We start from the raw sequence: 18,588 nt of genomic DNA, 5'->3' as shown, positions 1-18,588 counted from the left end.
CACCCTCAAAATCACAGAACAGAAAGAATTTGAGGACTAAAACTGATCTTTGCAAAACTGTGCAATTGGCAGATTTTGACTTTTTCCCCTAGCTTCCTATTTTGTATCATTTTCCCCATGGGAGTTCCCCCAACTATCTCTTTCGGGTGCTCTGCTCCTTCTTTTTGTCCTCCTGTGTCCTCTGTTTGTGGGATCTCCTCTCAAACAGCGTCTCTTGCCAGTCATTTTTATCTTTGTGTGAATTTGCACAACCACTTCTGAACGGGGAGAGGAGACAATCTGGATTTTGAGGACCTAGGGATGTAGGCAGAGACTTCCAGTTGTCACCCAAATCCATTACCTCCTGAGTCTCCTCCATGACAATAGCACTAGTAGCACCTCCCAATTATCAGTGGCGGGCATGGCTACTGCTAACAAAGATTACATTTCCCAGCCTCCCTTGCTGTTACATACGTTCAAGTAATTACATCATGGACAGTGGAATGTGATGGGAAGCCATGTGTATGACTTATGGCACATACCCTTAAAGAGGAAATATGCCCTTTCTGTGCATCCCCGTTTTGCCTTCTGCTTCTTAGAACATGGTCATGGAAGGAAGCCATATTGGAACAGGAGGCAAGGGCAACACCCCGGGGATGGTAGAGCATCAGGACAGAGGAGCCTGGGGCTCTGGATAATCACAGGGAACAAAACCATCAAACCAGCACTGGACTACCTACTCAGAAACTGTTTTGTCACGGAGAAACATTGTTTAAGCCTCTTATTCTTTTTAACCTATATTACACAAAGCCAAACCTATATTGTAACTACAACCGGTTAGCTATGGTAGAAATGGCAACATCCTCTCAGAGCACCTAGGTCTGAATTCCAAATCTGCCATTTACCATCTGTGTCACCTTGGACAATTTATTTCCTCTCCTTGAAATATATTTCCCCAGGTCCCTTTCTGCAAAATAAACATAAGAATTTCTATCTCATAAACTTGTTGGGAGAAATAAATTGTATTCTTATGAAAGTTCTTTTGTATATTGTAAGGTACTTCTAGCCCTACGATGTCAATCAATGGTAGTCAAGGCTCTTTGGATTATAAGGACGGGAACCTACTCACACTAAATCAATGAGGGGTTTACTTTAAGGATATAATAGGTGAGAACACAGACATCCAAGAAAGGTGGCAGAGCTTTCAGGAGGATTGGAACTACAAAAGTGAAAAATAGACACTAAACTCAATGCCCCCGGGAACCTCACGATCTCCCCCATTCAGCCTCCTCAACACCTCAAGGGTTATTATTGTAACCCTTCAACATTAGTACCCACCGCCATCTGACTATAGTCAGATGGGTCCTTGCGTCTTAAATCAGATTCCCCATAGAGGATCTGATTGGTTGATGCCACTGGCTGGCTTTAGGTCAGATGTACACTTGATCCAATCACTGTGGCCAGGGTGCAAGGTCATGTGATATGGATGGTTAACCTTTCCAGAAGCTGTGGTGGATTAACTTCTCTAGAGGGATGATGGATGGAGCAGTCAGAATCCCTTCTGGGACACAGTGGAGATAATGATAAAAGTTATGTTAACTATTCCTGGTGGGAGGAATGAATGCCTAGAAGTTTAAGTTTTATTAGAAAAATATTATGAGTTCTCCAGAAATTTTACCTTGTTTACCTATGCAGTGGATCTTTTAACATCCATTTCTCATGGACCAGATGAGTTGAAAACTCATCTTCTCTTTAGCAGTCAGCACCCCCTTGCTTACCCACATCATGGACTGTCTAGACACTACCATTGCCCTGTCCTTTATATTTAATGACTGGAATGAAAGTTTTTTTCAAATGGGACATTGATAGGTGGAAAAGGACATTGTGTCTTTTCACCACAATCTGGTATCCAGAGCCACAGATGAATTTTTCTCCTCATGGAGCCTTAAGCTTCCTTATAATTTCCAGCTCTTCAGTGTGACCTGCCTTCTAAGTAACTGACCTACACCTTTCCCTCTGCAAAAGAAAGAGCAAAGAAAAAGCTTAGCCAAAGACCTTAATAAAAGGGAGAAAACACATTCTTCCTTGTTTCACAGTCCTGCCCACTTGCTGGAGGAAATAGCATCTTATGCCCAGCCAAGAAGGTATGCTCTTGTTCTGTCTCTGAGCTTTGAGAAGAAAACACTTTTTAGAAAGGAAATGGGAAAGTGAGTTAAGTTCATTTCTTGCTGAACATGCCAGATGGGGAAGAAGAGTTGAATAGAAAATTCTCTAAGCTTTAGCTTCCATAATTTCACTTTTATTCCTTCTAATGAGGCAAACATCTTCTAGAGGACTCAGGTTCACCTAAGCCAGTTTGTGTTCAACTTTCTATCACTTATAACAGAAAAATATTCATCAAATAAAAACTAAAAAAAAATTTTAAATCACAGAACTAATTTTTTGTTGTTGTTCAGTTTTTCTTCTCTTTTTGAACAATTTTGTGTAAGTAAAACTGCAAACAATAAACTGCACATATTTAAAGTATAAAAGTTGATAGAGTTTGATGTATGTACATACCCAGGAAGCCAATTAAAACAATAAACATATCACCCTCAGAAGTTCTCTCTTCTCTCTTCATAATCCCTTCCTCCCATTTCTTCTCACCCTTTTCCCTGGAAACCCCCACTGATCTGCTTTCTGTCATAGACTTCATTTTCCAGAATTTTATATAAATGGAACCAATACAGTATATACTGTGTTTTGTTTTTTATTGTGGCGTAATTATTTTTAAATTCACCTATATTGCTGCATGTATCCACAGTTTATTTTTATTACTGAGTAGTACTCCACTGGTATATACCACAATTTGTGTGTGTGTTAACCTGTTGATGAACATTTGGATTGCTTCTAGTTTGAGGATATTATAAACAAAGCTGCTTTGAACATTTAGGTATAAGTCTTTATATAGACATATACATTCATTACCCTTGGGTAAATACCTAGAGGTAGAATGTTTGGATCCTGTTGCACTGGATTAATCATTTAAAACCTTGCCAAGCTGTTTGCCAAAGTGCTTGTACCATTTTAATTCCCAGCAGCTGTGTAGGAGAGCTCCGGTTCCTCTGCATCTTCACCAACATTTGATGTGGTCAGTCCTTTTTTTTTTTTTTAAACATCTTCATTGGGGTATAATTGCTTTACAATGGTGTGTTAGTTTCTGCTTTATAACAAAGTGAATCAGTTATACATATACATATGTTCCCATATCTCTTCCCTCTTGCATCTCCCTCCCTCCCACCCTCCCTATCCCACCCTCCCTATCCCACCCCTCTAGGTGGTCACAAAGGACAATCTAATACTTATGTAGTGGCATCACAATGTAGTTTTAATCTGCATTTCCCTAATGAGTAAAGATAGTGAGATTCTTCCTTTTACATGCCTATTTTTCATCTTGTTATCTTATAAGGTGAAGTGTCTAGTCAAATCTTTTGCCTATTTTCAAAATTGGCTTGTTTTCATCTTCTTAATATTTGAGAATTCTAGAATTCTTCATACATGCTGGAAATAGTTCTTTATCAAATATGGGATTTGCAAATAGTTTCTCCATGTCAACAGTAACTTTCAAAGAGCAGAAGTTCCTAACTGTGATAAAGTTCAAATTATCATTTTTTTCTTTTGTAGATTATCCCTTTGGTGGTTTATCTAGGATATCTTTACCTAACCCAATGTGACAAGAATTCCTCCTATGTTTTCCCATTTCTCTTTCTTTCTTAGACCTCGAAAGGAATTATCAAATAGAAAACTCTTATCAGGACTTTCAGCCACATCAAGAATGGCGAAGTGGAACAAACTGAATCAGAGTCAGGGAAAACGTGAGTGCCCTTTCCTCTGATGGGTTTCCATTTGCACCATTTTATCATAGTAGAGACAGCATTTCTGAAAGTTCAAATGGTGCCAAAAGGGCCTAAAAGGGGAGAATTAGCTCTGGCCAAGAAGTGCTCCTTGCACTTAAATTTCAAACATCATGCCTCAGATGCCTCAGAGACCAGCTATTCACTGAAGTCAGGTGAAAAGAACAGGGTGGGATTCTTTTAAAATCACAGAAAAAAACCTTGTTAGAAGGAAGGGAAGGAGAGCTCTGGGCAAGTATCCTGCTCAGAGCGTGGGCTCTGGACTACCTGCATCAAAATCACCTGTGAAAAATACAAACCCTGGCCCCATACCACCCACTTAAACAGAATCTCTGGGGGTAGCATCTTAAGGTCAAATTCGCCAGGTGATTCTTAAACACAGTAGTTACAGATGAGCCCTCAGGCACACAAGAACCTGCTGGGATCCTCCCTGAGGCAGCTTCTGGAAAGGTTCTCAGGGTGAACCTGTGGTTCTCAATCCTCTCTTGGCATATAGAATCACCTGGAGAGCTTAAAATACAGATTCCTAGGCCCAACCAATGAGGTTCTGCAGTAGTCATCTGTCATAAGCCCAGTCTTTTCCTTTCGCTTTGCTTCTTGCTTTCTTCTTCCTCTCCATCTTCTTTTTCCTCTTCCCTCCTTCTCCTCCTCTGGTTTCTCCTCCTCATTCTTTTACATTAAAGCTCCCAATAGATCAATGGAACAGGATAGAAAGCCCAGAGATAAACCCACGCACATATGGTCACCTTATCTTTGATAAAGGAGGCAAGCATATACAGTGGAGAAAAGACAGCCTCTTCAATAAGTGGTGCTGGGAAAATTGGACAGATACATGTAAAAGTATGAAATTAGAACACTCCCTGACACCATACACAAAAATAAACTCAAAATGGATTAAAGACCTAAGTGTAAGTCCAGACACTATCAAACTGTTAGAGGAAAACATAGGCAGAACACTCTATGACATAAATCACAGCAAGGTCCTTTTTGACCCAGCTCCTAGAGAAATGGAAATAAAAACACAAACAAATGGGACCTAATGAAACTTAAAAGCTTTTGCACAGCAAAGGAAACCATAAACAAGACCAAAAGACAACCCTCAGAATGGGAGAAAATATTTGCAAATGAAGCAACTGACAAAGGATTAATCTCCAAGATTTACAAGCAGCTCATGCAGCTCAATAACAAAAAAACGAACAACCCAATCCAAAAATGGGCAGAAGACCTAAACAGACATTTCTCCAAAGAAGATATACAGATTGCCAACAAACACATTAAAGAATGCTCAACATCATTAATCATTAGAGAAATGCAAATCAAAACTACAATGAGATATCATCTCACACCAGTCAGAATGGCCATCATCAAAAAATCTAGAAACAATAAATGCTGGAGAGGGTGTGGAGGAAAGGGAACCCTCTTGCGCTGTTGGTGGGAATGTAAATTGATACAGCCACTATGGAGAACAGTATGCAGATTCTTTAAAAAACTAAAAATAGAACTACCATACGACCCAGCAATCCCACTACTGGGCATATACCCTGAGAAAACCATAGTTCAAAAAGAGTCATGTACCAAAATGTTCATTGCAGCTCTATTTACAATAGCCAGGACATGGAAGCAACCTAAGTGTCCATCATCGGATGAATGGATAAAGAAGATGTGGCACATGTATACAATGGAATATTACTCAGCCATAAAAAGAAATGAAATGGAGGTATTTGTAATGAGGTGGATGGAGTTAGAGTCTGTCATACAGAGTGAAGTAAGTCAGAAGGAGAAAAACAAATACAGTATGCTAACACATATATATGGAATCTAAGGAAAAAAAAAAAAAAGGCCATGAAGAACCTAGTGGCAAGACGGGAATAAAGACACAGACCTACTAGAGAATGGACTTGAGGATATGGGGAGGGGGAAGGGTGAGATGTGACAGGGTGAGAGAGTGTCATGGACATATATACACTACCAAATGTACAATAGATAGCTAGTGGGAAGCAGCTGCATAGCACAGGGAGATCAGCTCGGTGCTTTGTGACCACCTAGAGGGGTGGGATAGGGAGGGTGGGAGGGAGGGAGATGCAAGAGGGAAGAGATATGGGAACATATGTATATGTATAACTGATTCACTTTGTTATAAAGCAGAAACTAACACACCATTGTAAAGCAATTATACTTCAATAAAGATGTTCAAAAAAAGCTCCCAAGTTCATTCTAATATGCAGCCAAGGTTGAGAACTCCCAGGTCACAGAGCGGAAGCAGCAACATCCCAGCCATGGGGCTTGGCAGGAGATGGACATGAAGGAAGCAGGCTGGCTGGGGACCATAGTGAAGTAAAAATCTAAGCTCCATGCAAAGAGTGTGGTCACTATTGAGCTAGTCAACTCCTGCCACGTGGGAACAAAATCCACATTTGCCAATCCCTCTGGTATTTCCAGAGAAATTAGACATAATTTTTGGACATAAAATCTCCCATTTTTAAATGTCTGAAAATGACACAAAATGTGTAAATCACTGTGCACAGAACAGAACACAGCTGTGGGTGGCTAGCAGCCAGGGGCTGCCAGTCTGTGACTTCTGCCCACAAAGTTTCTCAGCCCTGTGGACAATGCTAGGATGCTGTTTCATGGTGGCCACTCTTTGAGGGCCAGTTCTGAAGAAGCTCGTGGGTTTGTGTTCAGGCCACACCTGAACCTGCCTTCATAGAATTTCTAGGCAGGGACGAACTCTACTGTGTTCCTTGACGTGGGTTTGCCAGATTTCCTGACTTGTTTGAGGCCAATCAGAGAAATAGTCTCATAATTAATATGTAAGATAGCGTATTTTGCATGGTTTTCTCCCTATAGAATCCTTCTTCTATCCTAGACAAGTGATATTCGTAAGAATATGATTTTTATAAATGACATGTGAGAGTGTTTTTTCCATCAAACTCACTGACAGTTTTATCCTGTCCAAGCCCTCTACCACGCTTAGGATGGTGGTTCTCAAACTTTAATAGGCATAAGAATCACCTGGGGCACATGTGACAATGCAGAGCTTCAGGTCTGGAGTGCCCATGGAGTTTATTATCAAAATCAGAACACTTCTGAAAATGAAAGCAACTCTGAGCTAAGGGGTATAGACTAGTTCACGCAGTCAGCCCACCCAGGCCTCATTTGTAAAGAGTTTCTGATTCAGTGGCCTGTGCTGGAGCCAGGGACTCCCCACTTTTAATAAAAGCCCCCCACCCCCCAGCAAACCAGATGCAGGTGGTCTGGGCCACACTTACAACGCTGACTTAGTAGTAAGAAGGGAAGACGAAAGAAAAATACTCATTTGGGAGATGGAGACATGGAGTCCAGAGAGAAGACTCACTGAAAACCCAGCTGCGTGATGCTCGAATCATTACAAGGTAAGCAACCAGCTATCAAGGAAAGTCGGAGACCAATGCTAATTGCTAATCTCACACTTTCCTTTTTCCAGATTCCTCACAAAAGTAATTTGTTAGCACTACTTGATTACATAGTACTTGACTGTCTTCAAGTAAACGCCTAAAGGCAACTGGTAATTTTATTTTTAATAAATTTATTTATTTATTTATTTATTTTTGGCTGCGTTGTGTCTCCGTTGCTGCGCACGGGCTTTCTCTAGTTGTGGTGAGCAGGGGCTACTCCTCGTTGCGGTGTGTGGGCTTCTCATTGCAGTGGCTTCTTTTGTTGTGGAACATGGGCTCTAGGTGCATGGGCTTCAGTAGTTGTGGCACGTGGGCTCAGTAGTTGTGGCGCACGGGCTTAGTTGCTCCGCGGCATGTGGGATCTTCCCGGACCAGGGCTCAAACCCGTGTCCCCTGCATTGGCAGGAGGATTCTTAACCACTGCGCCACCAGGGAAGTCCCGGCAACTGGTAATTAATGAGGTGCGTATAAGCATTGTGATAAGCAATGAACATGTGCCGCAGACACGCATTTTTATGAACATATGTTAATGAATGTTAGCGTCCCGACCGCAAGCATAACTCCAGAGGGTTTTCTTTTTATTTATTTATTTCAGCCAACAACCAAGTGATAGGTAATGAGCTCACTCGGGTCTGGCTTTCCACGCTCTGGGCCCTGAGGGGTCTCCGGTGTATGCGTTTGACCCGCTTCGGAACCTCAAAGAGTGAGGCTGTTTCCAGTAGCAAGGAACTGACAAAGAGAATTTGCAATTGATTTCTGTTAGCTCCATGCACATATCTGCACAACACGGACTGGTCAAGACGTGGCTTTCTTGTTTGATTTCTTTTTTTAATTGACTCTTATCTGATGAATTTAAGCCAGAAAAATTCCAGGATATGGAAAGAAGCCACTGGAGCTCTGAGGTCAACAAGCATATTCCACTCCTCTTCTGGATGAGGCAGCAGAGGGTAGTGTTTAGAGCATGGGCTGCAGAGCCTGCTGCCTAGGTTTGAATCCTGGTTGTGCCACTTTTTATTTCTGTGACCTAGAACTCAACTTCTCTGGGCCTTGGTACCTATTTCCTAGGGTCTTTTTATGACTAATAAATGAGCTAATATTTGTGAAGCACTTAGTAGGGTGCCTGGCATGTGGCAAGAGTTACGAAGGTGAACACTGAGACTCAAGGACGCAGCTGCCCTTGCAATGAAGCCCTTACACGGAAAAGTTGGGTTGAAGGGCCTGTTGGTTGACCTTGGCCTCAAAGTTTCATCTCTGAATCACACACTGTGTTCTCCACATGACATCAAAACTGCATCTCAGTTTCCTCATTCCCCCAACGTCTCCTTAGGACAACATTAACTTTTGGCACAATACCCCCCAACAAGACTGTTCCGTTGGTTGGATCTAGATAGGAAGCAAAGGGGCTGGCTAAAAAGATGCTTCACCCAGGGAATTTCAGAGCCAGCTATGGAGTGGAATGGAATCCTGGGGACTTCCGTTCCTGCAAACGTATGCTGTAGGCAACTGAGTATGTAGCCATGACCCCGGCCTTCCTGGGGTCCATGAACTGTCCCCCCAAGTGAAGTCTGACCTCTCTCCCTCTCCTACACCAGACCCCAATTACATACCCTCCTCCCCTCCTCTACCCTTGTCTTCAGGAGAGATTAAATCTTTGTTCAAGGTTCTTTTTTCTCCCCTCCAGACATTCTGTGTTTAGAATTACAGCCACCTTTATTTTCAGCTTCAAGCAGATGTTCCAGGCAGAAAAAGCCTGCCAAATGTTTCAGATTACATTCAGAAGGTTTGGGCTCACGCTTTGCTGAACGAGAATCTGTGCTGACATTCTAGAAATCAGTAACACTTTAGCGTAGTGAGGCATCCCTCTTCTATGTGAAAAGGGTAATCCTGAGAGAGGTTTGAAGCTCCAGAGAAATCATTCCAGTGCCTCTCATTTGACAGGACTTTACAGTTTACAAAGTTCTTACACATCCATGATTTCATTTGCATCTTGTAACAACCCGGAGAAGTAGTCATGACAAGGATTAGGACTGTTACTTTGCAGATGACAGGGCTAAATATAAGAGAGATGTGAGGGCTTGACATGCTTATAAGAGTTTGTTTTTGGTCTCTTACCTTCCAAACCTGGGCACTTTCCACAAATAGCAACATGATACATTCACATATTGCTTTCCTATACGCTTTATAAGTACTAACTGGAGTACAGTATCATTTTATCTCCAGAAAAGTCCCATGAATTAGATAGCGAACTGTTTTAGTCAGCATAGAATAGGCTATGCTTTGGTAACAAATAAGCCCTGATAGCTCAGAAGCTTAACCCAACAAAGATTGATTTCATGTGCTATCACTTTCTGATGCAGGTCCAGGTGGTTCTCTGAGGTGGTTTTCCTCTGAGTGATAACCAGTATCCTTCCATATCATCATTCTCCATTTAAAAAATACAGCCTTAGAAGTCACCAGGGGTTCAGAATGTAATGTTATCAATTTCCCAATAAGTTTTTTGGCCAGACTATCACTCTACCCACATTCTATTTGCCTGAACCCAGTCATGACCTCAACCTAACTGCAAACAAAAGGTAGTTTTCTTGTGAGCCAGGAAGAGTAAATGTAATGGGTTTTGCTGAATACAAAGCATTATTTCTGCCATTTCAAACTGCACCAGCTCTTGTTCTAGGCTGTCTACAAGGGGCTGGCAAATAAAACATCATGGTCACAAACTTTGATACTGTGCCAACTATAGAACAGCAACAAAATATCTGTAGGGAAAACTGAATTATTTCAGAGGTAAAGCTCTCCACCAGCTGAAGAATGTTACCGTACATCACAACAGGTTACCAGACCAGAGAAAAGGAGAGCAAAATGACTTGTACATCACTGGGGCTGAAATGAAACGCAGGCAGACCTTGTTTTATTCCTCTTTTCTTTATTGTGCTTCGCAGATATTGAGTTTTTTACAATTGAAGCTTTGTGGCAACCCTGCATCAAGCAAGTCTATCAGTGCCATTTTTCTAACAGCATTTGCTCCCTTCATGTCTCCATGTCACATTTGGTAATTTTCACAATATTTCAAACTTCTTCATTATTATTATATTTGTACTGCAATCTCTGGTTAGTGACCTTTGATACTACTATTGTAATTGTTTTGGCGTGCCACAAACTGTGCTCATATAAGAACTTAATAAATAAATGTTGTGTGTGTTCTGACAGCTCCATAGGCCAGGCATTCCCCCATCTCTCTCCCTCCTCTTGGGCCTCCCCCTATTCCCTGAGACACAACAATATTGAAATAAAGCCAATTAATAACCCTACATGGCCTCTAAGTGTTCAAGTGAAAGGAAGAGTCTCTCACTGTAAACCAAAAGCTAGAAGTGATTAAGCTTAGTGAGGAAGGCCTCTTAAAAGCCAAGACAGGCTGAAAGCAAGGCCTCTTGCACCAAACAGTTAGCCAAGTTTTTAATGCAAAAGAAAACTCTTGAGGGAAATTAAAAGTGCTATTCCAGTGAATACATGGATGATAAGAAAGCAAAGCAGCCTTATTGCTGATATGGAGAAAGTTTTAATGGTCTGGATAGAAGATCAAACCAGCCGCGACATTCCCTTGGGCCAAAGCCTAATCCAGAGCAAGGCCCTAACTCCCTTCAATTCTATGAAGGCTGAGAGAGGTGAGGAAGCTGCAGAAGAAAAGTTTGAAGCCAGAAGAGGTTGGTTCATGAGGTTTAAGGAAAGAAGCCACCTCCATAACATGAAAGTGTAAGATGAAGCAACAAATACTGATGAAGAAGCTGTAACATGCTACCCAAAAGAACTAGCTGAGATCATTAATGAAGGTGGTAACACTAAACAACAGATTTTTAGTGTAGACAAAACAACCTTATGTTGGAAGAAGATGTCATCTAGGACTTCTGCAGCTAGAGAGAAGTCAATGCCTGGCTTCAAAGCTTCAAAGAACAGGCTGACTCTCTTGTTAGGGGCTAATGAAGGTGGTGACTTTTAAGTTGAAGCCAATGCTCATAACCCATTCTGAAAATCCTAGGGCCCTTAAGAATTATGCTAAATCTACTCTACCTTCGCTCTATAAATGAAACAACAAAGCCTAGCTGACAGCACATCTGTTTACAACATAGTTTACTGAATATTTTAAGCCCACTGTTGAGACCTACTGCTCAGAAGAAAAGGTTCCTTTCAAAATAATACTGTTCGTTGACAATGCAACTGGGTTAACCAAAAGCTCTGATGGAGATGAAATATATAACAAGATTAATGTTGTTTTCATGCCTGCTAACACAACATCCATTCTGCAGCCCATGGATCAAGGAGTAATTTTGACTTTCAAGTCTTATTATTTAAGAAATACATTTTGGAAGGCTATAGCTGCCAGAAATAGTGATTCCTCTGATGGATCTGGGCAAAGTCAATTGAAAACCTTCTGGAAGAGATTCACCATTCTGAATGCCATTTAGAGCATTCATGATTCATTGGAAGAGGTAAAAAATATCAACCTTAACAAGAGTTTGGGGAAATTGATCCTAATCCTCATGGATGACTTCAAGGGGTTCAAGACTTCAGCAGAGGAAGAAACTGCAGATGTGGTGGAAATAGCAAGAGAACCAGAATTAAAGGGGAGCCTGAAGATGTGACTGAATTGCTGCAATCTTATAAAACTTTACACAAGAGGAGTTGCTTCTTATGGGTGAGCAAAGAAAGTGGTTTCTTGAGACAGAATTTAAACCTGTGAAGATTGCTGAAATGATAACAAAGGATTTAGAATATGACATAAACTTATTTGATAAAGCAGTGGCAGGGTTTGAGAGGATTGACTCCAATTTTGAAAGAAGTTCTACCGTGGGTAAAATGCTATCAAATAGCGTTGTGTGCTACAGAAAAGGAAAGTCACTTTATGTGACAAACTTCATTGTCATCTGTTTTAAGAAACTGCCGCAGCTACCCCAACCTTCAGCAACCAACACCCTGATCGGTCAGCTGCCATCAACATCAAGGCAAGACCCTCCACCAGCAAAAAGATTACAACCTGCTGAAGGCTCAGACCATGGTTAGCATTTTTTTAGCAATAAAGTATTTTTTAATTAAGGTATGTACATTGTTTTTTTTTAGACATAATGCTATTTAACACTTAGTAGACTACAAGTGTAGTGTAAACATAACTTTTACATGCTCTGAGAAACAAAAAAATTCCTGTGACTCACTTTGGTACAATATTTGCTTCATTGCGGTGGGCTGGAACTGAACCCGCAATATCTCTGAGGTATGCCTATACCAACGATTTATTCATTCCTTTTGTACGTCCATCTACATCCACAAATAATTGAGGGGGTTTCTAATATTTAAGCACATCCAGAAGAAAACAGTTAAGAACAAAACCACTCAAAAAAAAAAAAGAAAGAAAGAAAGAAAAGAAAGAAAGAAAAAATAGTTATATAAAGAAGAAATCTAGCTATACCAAATATTTAGGATTGGTTAATCATTATGACTGAACAACTGAGGTTTGTGTGTGAATTTACTAGAAGCTAAAGTAGAAAGGAGAATAGAGAAGTTATGAAATAGCATTTTTGAGCACATTTAATGTCCTAGTTACTATGTGAAATGTTTTACATACATCAGCTTATTTGACCCATACATCAGCTTATGATCATCAGTTAATGATAGTAGCCACAGCATACTGAATTCATTCTCAGTGAGATGACATAAAATGTCTCAAGTACACTCAGTACAAGGCTAGGTTCCAACTCAGCCATGTCTGATTCCAAAATCTGTGCTCTTTCCATAACCTAATAGCTCTCTTTGTCACATAAAAGGAAGCATATAATTAAGTAGATACAAGAAAAAATAGGAGATGCATATACTCTCTATTTTTATTAAAAGAAAAGAGTGTTATCTTAATGAGCTCCAAGTCAGCAAGCCCCAAATTTTCCTCACTACTTCAAACCACTAGAGGTTAAGGTAGAGTTCACCTTGAAGGGTATCAAAGGGGCCTGCAACATACCTGTGGCAAGGAGAGGATTTGAAAGCTGGGGGAGGAATATAGTGCAGATATACAAAGGTTAAGATTTCTGTGTAAGGTCACACAGCAATACAGTCCTAGTCTTCTAGGCCTTCCCCTAGCACTTGGTTTATTAGATAGGAATAGATTAGATTTTGAAGGCTAAACCACTAAGAGAGAGTGAATTTTCACTCTTACCAATGGACCAGAAACAAAGAAGAGAGAGGAAAACCTGTAGACTACATATTTGTTCCCTTTACCATCTTTGATTGACATGGGGGCAGTCATTTGGCTTATTAAACTTGTTAATGGCATTCTTGCTTCTCGGCAGTGCTACACTACACATCACACCCCTAATTAACAGCTGTTTTCGGTCCATGCCAACTGCACAGGCTCAAGGCTAAAATACATCCTTGCTCAAGCTGGAGACCAGGTATATCATCCAAGGATGGGCATTTGATGGAACGCTGTGCTTTGCCTACTTCACAGCCACCTGGAAGTAAAGGGCTGGCCTGGGGTGTCTCAGAAGTATAAAGCTGAAATAAACACTGACAGCGAGTGGCCAGTGAATGGATATGTCCTGAATTACCACACAGGCAGCCTTCACACTGCACAGTTCTGAAACGTGGTACACAGATTTCAGGTACCATGTGGTACAGTGCAGCAACACCAGTCCCCCAGCAATACAGTTCCATTTTCAGTTACTATGGCATGCAAACTGTGAGAAATTGAATAAAGTAGAAACTCTGCCACCGGCTCATCAGTCAATAACAGATATGTCCCATGGTCAGTGGCCAATCGACTCACATCTTTCAAAGGCTGGCAGTGATTGGTCACTGCACATGTAATTCAGTTCACTCACAGCCAGCAAACCCTGGAGTGATGTTTCCTCCTTGTCTCTTGGTGATAAACCCATGGGACTTTTGACAAAAATGGATACTCAGAAGAGGAAGTTGGCCAACCCAAAGGAAGGCACAGCAAAGAAATAACAAGTGGAAACACCAGGAGCAAAATCCAAATCCAATGTAAATAGCGCAGTAATAGCTGACAGTGGAATGCTGACTGCCGCTACTGCAGCGCCTCTAGATAGGCAGCCAGAGGAACTTAGTGAAGGTGATTTAGCCACATGAATGAGGAAAGGGAGGATAATATCCCAAAGAAATGCGCACCTTCAAAACCTTCGCTTGAGGGTGTGTGGCCGCACCGGCTTGAGGGAGTCTGCGGCGATCGAGCTGGAGACGCGTCCCCCTGCCCGGAGCTGCGAAGAGCACCCCAGCTGTGCCGCAGGACCTGCCACTGCCCCTGAGTCAGACGGCCCAGTCCACGTTCAGAGAGCAAAGAAGACAAAAACTCAAGGAGCATCTGTTAAAAAGAAAAACTTTTTTTGCATACAAACAGGAAAATCAGATATTATCCAGTGGTAGAGACAAAAGAGTGAAGACATCTGAAGGCCAGATCCAAGAAGAGGCAAAAATTCTGAAACTTTATCAGCCATTTTTGCCTTAAGAGAATGTCGGTGGACCTACTGGGATCAAGAATAATATAACAATGGAAGAGAACTGTATTCCTTTAGAACCTTCTAATGAATTAACCAATTCAAGTACAGCAATTGATACACCTAATTTTGAGGATAATAATCAAACTCTGCCGTTGTTACCAATTAAAGATGACCCCCAAAGTCAACATATGACGTTAAGCCAATCATTTCACCTTAAAAACAAATGACTACAAATGCAGTAAATAGAAACAAATGACTACAGAAAAACCAAAGCAAGGCACTAACATGCCCCCAAAACCTGTGCTTTGGATCTTATCATGGCCAAATTGTTCAGTCTAAGATTAATTCCTTTAGAGAACCTCTACAAGTCAAAGATGAGCTCTGCAACAATGAAGAAACTTTCAGCTACTGTCTCTAAAGCCACAAAGTCTCAGCCTGTAGACGCCAGCAGTGTAACAGTGAAAAGTGATAGAGCCTCACATACGACGTCTGCCACTAAATTTGTGAGCACTACATCTCAGAGCAGTGAACTTGTGCGACCTTCTATCAGAAGTCACCACAGTAATAACCAGGACGCCATGAAACAAGGCATCAGTAGGACGTCTGCCAGTGTTACAGTTCGGAAAGGACCTCGAGAGAAGGAATTATTACAGTTAAATACAGTTTCGTCTATTATCAAAACCAGTTCTTCTCAGGACATAGAAAGAAATAAGACACGATCAAGAAGGCTGACATCTGAAATGGTAGCCAGGCCTGCTTCGTCTTCTAATACTAAACTGATAGAAAAGTCAAAAAGCATTGACCAGCGCAGACATACCATGGTGAAAGCAGCTATTGATAGTAGATGGACTCAGCGCAGAGAAACTGCGGAGGAGAGAAAGGCTCGTCTGAGTGAGTGGAAAGCTAGCAAAGGAAGAGTGATGAAAAGGCCTCCGAGCTCAGTGGTTACCCAGCCTGAGCCCGAAGCACAAAATGAAAAACCAGTTGGGTCCTTCTGGACTACCATGGCAGAAGAAGACGAACAATGATTGTTTACTGAAAAAGTAAACAAGACATTTTCTGAATGCCTAAACCTGATTAATGAGGGATGTCCAAAAGAAGAAGTATTGGTTACACTGAATGACCTGATTAAAAATATTCCATATTCCAAAAAACTTGTTAAACATTGGATATGCCTTGCACGTATTGAACCACTTACGAGTCCTATTGAAAATATTATCGCAATCTATGAGAAGGCCATTCTGGCAGGAGCTCAGCCTATTGAAGAGATGCGACAGGCAATTGCTGACAGTCTGACAATGAAGAGTCAAGAAAAAGTTAAATTTGGAGAAAATATTGAGGAGGCTTGTGCAACCAAGGAACAAACCCAAGAAGCCACCATTGACAATGTAAGTGTTAATCTGGGGTCAGAAAAACCGGAAATAGAAAATAAGCATCTTACAAATGTAGTATTTCAAGGTTGTGAAAAAAGAGCAAGATGACAAAACAAAAGATCCAACCAGTGATGTTAAAACCCCTAATACAGAAATTAGGGCGGGTTGCTTAATTAAATATAATGTGTCTACTACTCCATACTTGCAAAGTGTGAAAAAGAAGATGCAGTTTGACTAAACAAATTCTGCATTTAAAGAGCTAAAGTTTCTCACACCAATTAGACATTTTCGATGTCTTCAAGAGAAGACTTCTAAATTGCCAGATATATTAAAAGACCATTATCCTTGTGTGTCTTCACTGGAACAGTTAACAGAGTTGGGAAGTGAAACTGACGCTTTTGTGTGCTGCCCCGGCGCAGCCCGGTGCCGCATGTACTTGGAGACTGACAAGACAGAAGAGAAGTGAAGCTCTGAAAGGAGTGGGGTTGTATTATTCTGAGTTGGTTGGTGGTTTGTTGTCGCTTTGCATGTCCCTTAGGTCAGAAGTTGCCAAGTACCTAAGTATTGATGGCAGTCAGCACTTACTAATGTCCACTCTATAGCAGGTGTTCCCTTCTGTGCGACGGAAAGCTAATCCTACCTTGTCGATCTCAATAGACTGACTTTTTCTCTAAGACAGGTAAATTTTGTCAAGACAGAGTTAGCTTGCTTTGTCACCCAATTCTAGTAGCCCAGACTGCTGTGGTCTCCTGTGTTCCTGGGACTCTGCCCCTGGTTCTTCATTGTCGCTCTCCAGCAATGCCAGTGAGTCTGCATCTGTGGTCTCTTGGCCTCTTTCTTTTTTATTGTAGCCGAGGTCCCCAAGAGGGATAGTTAATACTCCATTTCTAAGAGAAGATACTTTGTTAGAAGCAAGAAAATGTGCCTAGTGGGCATTCAGAACTTTAAATCTCAGTTCCTTTCTTTAGTTCCTTTTCTAACTTGACTATCTAAAATGTTAAAAATTTTAACTTCCATCACTTCATTTGATATAGTTTATAGACTAATAGAAGGGAGTTAGAGAAGGAATATATAATGTTTCATAAATGTCATCCTAGTTTAGGTAGTATTTCTAAAATAACTAATACTTAAAATTGATTTCTTCCTTGTAATATAAAAACTTCATGTCTCCTAAAACATGATAGTCATACACAGTAAGTAGGTCTCTGCTTCCCACACATAAATACCACCAGTAAAATTGTTTTGTAAGTCTCTGAACTAATACTTAAATGGCATACATCCTTTACCAACTCTACAGTTTCAATTAAGGATTTAGTCATTGTAAAAGATTAGGTAGTTTTAAAACTGCATAATATGAATGTGGTTGAAAATCACATACTTACTCTTATTTATGTTCATTAATTCCATTTGTATAATAGTGCCAATCTTTGTTCTATTTATTGTCTTATGTTCTACAGAGTAGAGTTTTTATTCCTTTTAAACTGTGTACCTAATATGTATACAATAAATGAAAACATCTATATATTAAAAAAAAAAAACAAACCTTCACTTGAAAAGAACTCTTAGCGCTGTTTCACAACCTTTAAAGTGCAACGGATAAAATGTTGGAAGCTACTCCATACTTATAAAGAAGCAAGACAATTTGCCAAGGAACAGAAAAGATGTTGACGCAGGCAGTATTATGAGTTATATGATGAGAAGAAGGCAGGCACTGTTCAAACTACTATTTATAACTTTTTTTTTACAAGGAGCAAAACATTTTTATTCTCGATGTTTCTGATGTTTTAAATAACACTGTATTAAGTGAATATTAGTTCTATTTTTCCCATATCCCTATACTTTTATAAGTAACAGCAAGAGAGCTTTTAATGTTTTGATGGAAATTCTTAAAGGTCACAGAACAGTGGTAAATTATCATGTAGATTATCAAGACCATTTTGTGTGGATTCAGTTTGCATGATCATTTTTACAGTCCCACATTACCATGCAAAGTAAGGACTTCCTGTATTTCCCTGATCTTTCACTGAGGTGTTCTGCTCATATAAGGCATAATACAAAAACAGTGCCCCCATAAAAGGTGCCCATAGCATGCATGGAATAAGATTCACGGGCATGACCTGTGTTCATTTAACTAACCTCTGCTTAGGGTTCCAGCCTGGATAAAGTCCTAAAAATGAAAGCGGCAAATTGAAAAGTTATGTGATCTTTTCGAGGCAAGAGCTTGTGGGATCTAAGTTGTATATGACTAGAAGTTTGTAGGTTATCCAAAAGGAAGATCTATATATCTAAATGCAAGTGCTAAGCAGATATTTGGAGTTTCCACTCTGATTCTCAAAGAAACCCAGGCTAAAGATAAATAACTAGGAGTCACTGCCCTGCTAGTTACAACCAAGATCATTAACCGCACCTAAAGTCT

General features: G+C 40.6%; 1 pseudogene; it reads left to right on the top strand.

Moving 5' to 3' along the window:
- Positions 1–400: 400 nt before the first annotated feature.
- LOC133090973 (cytoskeleton-associated protein 2-like) lies at positions 401–16,638 on the top strand (annotated as a pseudogene).
- Positions 16,639–18,588: the final 1,950 nt, after the last annotated feature.

Source organism: Eubalaena glacialis, chromosome 1 (genome assembly GCF_028564815.1).
Source record: "Eubalaena glacialis isolate mEubGla1 chromosome 1, mEubGla1.1.hap2.+ XY, whole genome shotgun sequence".
Taxonomy (NCBI): domain Eukaryota; kingdom Metazoa; phylum Chordata; class Mammalia; order Artiodactyla; family Balaenidae; genus Eubalaena; species Eubalaena glacialis.
This window is presented reverse-complemented; position numbering and strand designations above follow the sequence as displayed.